Source organism: Danio aesculapii, chromosome 3, assembly GCF_903798145.1.
Source record: "Danio aesculapii chromosome 3, fDanAes4.1, whole genome shotgun sequence".
Lineage (NCBI taxonomy): Eukaryota > Metazoa > Chordata > Actinopteri > Cypriniformes > Danionidae > Danio > Danio aesculapii.
Genome location: NC_079437.1, coordinates 61,615,428 through 61,621,305, shown reverse-complemented (window position 1 = coordinate 61,621,305; position 5,878 = coordinate 61,615,428). Strand labels below are relative to the sequence as shown.

Here is a 5,878-nt window from a genome sequence, read left to right as displayed (position 1 = left end):
TACTTTTATTACAGTATTTGTTCATGTCTGTTAAGTTTAGTTAATGGAAATAAAGTTGTTCATTATTAGTTAAATACGCACAGCATTAACTACTGGTAACAAGCATGAATTTAGATTTTAACAATGCATTAGTAAATGTTGAACTCTAATTAATAAATGCTGAACATGCATTGTTCATTATTAGGTCATGTTAGTAAGTACATAAACTAATGAAACCTGACTGTAAAGTGTGACCTGTAAACGATTGAAGTGGAAAAAGTTCATTAAAATTGTCCTATGAAAAAAGAACAGGTGTTCAATAGTATTAGAACAACTTTGAGGAAAGGTTCTGATCCACTTCAAAAGGTTCTGTATTATAATTCACACACTGAGAGAGGATGCTAATGTGAGGTTTTTGTCATTTTTGAGCGCTATATGTTTCATTAATATCTTTTAGATCAGTGTTTGCATTGTGCACATTTATTAAAGGAAGTTTTGTGGTTGAGTACAGATGATAGAGCTTGTGGAAGCAGAGCATAGATGAGATATTAATCAAAATACTGTCTTTATGTTTGACTTTAAATGGTAAAACAAGAAGAGGTGGTTAAGTGTTTTCCCCCTTCAAATGTACGTGTATATATTATAATCATTGTGTTTGTATTCATGTCATAGTTTAGCTTTTTCTTATTGCTATGAGAGAGCATAATTAAATATGTTATTTGCTTTTTTTCTCTTAGTTTTGCGGCATTGATGCCGCTCATGTGGACGGGACCCTCGGCCGGCTGGTGAATGATAACCATCTGCACCCAAACTGCACTGTCAATAAGATTGTTGTTCAGAGAATACCTCATTTGTGCCTTTTTGCAATCAGGGACATTTTCCCTGGAGAGGAAATAACTTTTGACTATGGCGCATGTGATTGGCCTTGGAGAAAGGTTTGACATTTTTACCACCTAATACATTAATCTTCAATACATTCAGCAAAGCTAAAAGTTTTGTATTGTTAATATAGATTAAGGGTAAATCTGTAAAAAAATATAGAGTTTGCATTATCCATAAGAGATAATGCAATCAATCTCTTAATAACTTCTTCTTGCCTTAATGAGTAAAAAAAAAAGTTCAAATAATTGGATAATGCTTTACTTTTAAGGGGTGTTCATAAGACTGCCGTGAAACCTTTATAGTCATGACATGACCTGTATAACAAAGCTGTTTTTTAATAGCTTTCATTGAAGGATAACCATATGACTGCAGAAGAGAACTGCTCCCACAACTCTCTGATGAGGTATGGTTATTAGTATTATTATTAGTTGTAGTAGTTGTTGCTGTTGTTGTAGTAGTGCATTTAATTGTAATTATTTAACTTAATCAAAATATAGCAATGAAACAGAGAGTGTGTCCTAATTGGTGAACTTATGCACTAGTGTAACATTGTGGGGACCAGAGGCATGTTAGAGAAGCTGTGAAACACACTTAGTCCTGAATACACACACAGTGAGGTCTGACATAGTGTGGACCGGGACCCTTGAGTACTGCTGTCTAACTAATATTTTTGTTTTTTATATTCAGCTGTTATTGAAGAATGACCAAATGACAGAACTGCTCTGCTCCAGTAGGAGGCCCACAACTCTCTGATGAGGTATGGTTATTGTTGTTATTGTTGTTGTTATTATTATTATTATTATTATTATTAGTAGTAGTAGTAGTAGTAGTAGTAGTAGTAGTAGTAGTAGTAGTAGTAGTCGTTGTAGTTGTTGTAGTAGTGCTTTTAATTGTAATTATTTAACTTAATCAAAATATAGCAATGAAACAGAGTGTGTGTCGCCTAATTGGTGAATGTATGCATTAGTGTAACATTGTGGGGACCAGAGGCATGTTAGAGAAGCTGTGAAACACACTTAGTCCTGAATACACACACAGTGAGGTCTGACATAGTGGGGACCGGGACCCTTGAGTACTGCTGTCTAATTAATTGTTTTTTATATTCAGCTTTTATTGAAGAATGACCAAATGACAGAAAGAGAGAACTGCTCTGCTCCACTAGGAGTCCAACAACTCTCTGATGAGGTATGGTTATAATAATAATAATAATAATAATTATTATTATTAGTTGTAGTAATATTAGTAGTAGTTGTTGTAGTAGTGCATTTAATTGTAATTAAATAACTTAATCAAAATATAGCAATGAAACAGAGAGTGTGTCCTAATTGGTGAACGTATGCACTAGTGTAACATTGTGGGGACCAGAGGCATGTTAGAGAAGCTGTGAAACACACTTAGTCCTGAATACACACACAGTGAGGTCTGACATAGTGGGGACCGGGACCCTTAAGTACTGCTGTCTAATTAATATTTTTGTTTTTTATATTCAGCTTTTATTGAAGAATGACCAAATGACAGAACTGCTCTGCTCCAGTAGGAGTCCCACAACTCTCTGATGAGGTATGGTTATTATTGTTGTTGTTGTTTTTGTTGTTATTATTAGTATTATTATTATTATTAGTAGTAGTAGTAGTAGTAGTAGTGCTTTTAATTGTAATTATTTAACTTAATCAAAATATAAAAATGAAACAGAGTGTGTGTCGCCTAATTGGTGAATGTATGCATTAGTGTAACATTGTGGGGACCAGAGGCATGTTAGAGAAGCTGTGAAACACACTTAGTCCTGAATACACACACAGTGAGGTCTGACATAGTGGGGACCGGGACCCCCGAGTACTGTGTCTAATTAATTGTTTTTTATATTCAGCTTTTATTGAAGAATGACCATATGACACAAGAGAGAAGTACTCCGCTCCAGTAGGAGTCCAACAACTCTCTGATGAGGTATGGTTATTGTTGTTGTTGTTGTTATTAGTAGTAGTAGTAGTAGTAGTAGTAGTAGTAGTAGTAGTAGTAGAAGTAGTAGTAGTAGTTTTTGTTGTTGTAATAGTAGTGCTTTTAATTGTAATTAAATAACTTAATCAAAATATAGAAATGAAACCCTGTGTGTCCCCTAATTTATGAACGTATGCACTAGTGTAACATTGTGGGGACCAGAGGCATGTTAGAGAAGCTGTGAAACACACTTAGTCCTGAATACACACACAGTAAGGTCTGACATAGTGGGGACCGGGACCCTTGAGTACTGCGGTCTGATTAATTGTTTTTTATATTCAACTTTTATTGAAGAATGACTATATGACACAAGAGAACTGCTCTGCTCCAGTAGGAGTCCAACAACTCTCTGATAAGGGATGGTTATTATAAAAAAAAAAAATAATAATAATTATTATTATTAGTATTATTAATATTATTATTAGTTGAAGTATTGTATTTAATTGTAACTAAATAACTTAATCAAAATATAGAAATGAAACCGAGTCTGTGTCCCCTAATTTGTGAATGTATGCACTAGTGTAACATTGTGGGGACCAGAGGCATGTTAGAGAATCGGTGTTAAACACTTAGTCCTGAAAACAAACACAGTAAGGTCTGACATAGTGGGGACCAGCGGTCCATTCTTCGTACATGTATTACTCAATTAGCTGGATTTGGTTATTGACATTTTGACACGATTCGTGATAGATTCATTCTTCAAAACTCATCCGAGCAACAGGTCTTGAGCTCAAACCTTTTCTGGAGCAGCAGCTTATTTCACATAAACAGGATTAGATCTTGTCATTTCTAGAAAAGGTGATACTGAAAGTATGTACCGAATGCTGTTTTTTTTTTTACAGTAGTAACTGGGAAAAATAGTAAAATGGGTATAAAATAATTATATATATGAATTGTGTGTGTGTATATATATATATATATATATATATATATATATATATATATATATATATATATATATATATATATATATATATATATATATATATATATATATATATATGAGAAGAAAAGAACTGCTCTGTTCCCACAACTCTCAGTTTTTCTGGGACTTGAAAACAGACGCTTGGCAGATTTGAGACATTTTTATTTGCAAACATATATCACATTGTTTTAAATGATGTATTTTTGTGTGGGTTACAGTGGAGAAAGTTACAGTGGATCGTGTTTTTGGAGGAGGTGAAGTCCAATCTAAAAGGTAAAAATATTATTTATTTTTCTGATCAGAATATTTCTTATTTCAGATTGTTTATTTTTATTATGATATGTATGAGCTGTGTTTGAAAACTATTTTTAAACTATCATCACACGCTTTTACCCATTTAAAAAAAATAACACAAAATCAAATTAATAGCATTTTGGTAAGCTTTATGCAGAGAAGTCAACTCTCAGACTTGATTTTTACTTTCAGAGTCCCCTCAAGTATCATCACCATGGTACAGTGTCTGTGAAGATAGTGAAGCAGACCCAGCATTCACAAAAAAAGAGAGGTGTGATCATTTAAGCTAATTTGTGACTGACTTGTGTTATTGTACAAGTCCAAATGCACAAGCTCATTTACATAACATGCAGGGTAAAACAGGGCAGGAGCACATTACTTGTATAATGATTTCAGTACAGTTGCACTTGATGTCCCATTTCATGTTAGTTAAACAATATTGCTAAATACTTTGGGAAAATATACTAATTGCATATCTGGTTAAACTTTATTTTAATAGTTCACTTTACTACTACTACAACTACTACTACTACCTACAAGTAACTGCAACTACTTGTCAACTAACAGCCATTAGACTGTCTGTTAGAATCAACACTGCTAATGCTCTACTAAATTCATATGAAAGTTAGTCATATTGTACTAATTTTGACCCTAACCTAACAGTCTGCTATACTATTTACTGAGACCAATGAGAGTCAGTTTTATTGAGCTAACCTTAACCTAACTGTCAGCTAATACTCTACACTCTAAAATTATAGATAAATAAATAAGTAGTAATTAGTAAATTAGCAGTTTTCCATATTTTGTGATTCATGTTTTTATGAAATCAGTTTATTTCTGCTTTTGAATTGCATTATGGTATCTTGATCTTTCCTCCAACAATTTTTAATCTTGAAAAGTAAAAAAAAGTGACTTTTTGTTTGGGTTGGTGTTGTATATTATGCTACAGAAACCTTGTAATAAACTGCCAGTACGTTTCTGTAAGACTAAAGACTTATTTCTCTAGATAATATTTCTTATACATTATATTATTCCAAACTACTAAAATGTCAATAAAAGTCACTTTGTTGAACTGTAGAGTTGAATTTTCAACATTAGAAGTCCAGAGAGCAGAGATTAACATCCCATAATGCAATTCACCACCACAAATAAACAAAAAACACTTGTAAATCACAAAATACAGAAACTGGTAATAAACATGTTTTACAGTGTAGTGTTTGAGCTAAACTTAAACTAACAGTCTGCTTATACTCTACTGATAATCAGATGAGCGTTAGTCTTACTGAACATAAGACTAATGCTTACTGAAGTATTTTTTTAAGCTCCATCCTAAGTATTTTTAACAAAAGGCAAACATATTTTTCTAGCATTTTCTAGCACAATATTCAATAAACATTACAGCACATGTTGTAAAAATGACTGAACATTTATGTAACTAAAACCACTTTTATATATTTTTACCACCCATAGGTCCCATAAGGAGAAGACCCTGGAGCAAACAGGAAGTACATGCTGTGGTGAAAGCTGAACCATTAGTTCTAAAAACCAGAGATTGGTCAGATTTGGATTTTCATATTAAAAACTGAATCTAGTCTCTTTAAAGAGAAATCTGGGTAACACTTTTATAGTAACTACACACTATAAATCATTTGTTTAGCACTAACTCGACATTAATAGACTTTAGTAAGCAGTTTATAAATACAGCTACAAATGCTGTGTTCTTGACTTGACTTGATTGTATTTTCATGCTTTGTTACTGATTTATTTTTCATTACTAAATTAAGTATTGCATTATTTACAAAC

General features: G+C 32.7%; 1 long non-coding RNA gene across 1 annotated transcript in view; it reads left to right on the top strand.

Moving 5' to 3' along the window:
* Positions 1-5,635, top strand: part of LOC130220149 (uncharacterized) — a 6,542-nt gene extending 907 nt beyond the window's left edge. Inside the window, exons 3-11 of the long non-coding RNA XR_008836140.1 lie at positions 717-914; positions 1,203-1,264; positions 1,549-1,618; positions 1,969-2,046; positions 2,352-2,421; positions 2,729-2,805; positions 4,000-4,054; positions 4,268-4,346; positions 5,546-5,635. This is a non-coding gene — a long non-coding RNA (uncharacterized LOC130220149). The remainder of the gene's footprint in view (positions 1-716; positions 915-1,202; positions 1,265-1,548; positions 1,619-1,968; positions 2,047-2,351; positions 2,422-2,728; positions 2,806-3,999; positions 4,055-4,267; positions 4,347-5,545) is intronic.
* Positions 5,636-5,878: the final 243 nt, after the last annotated feature.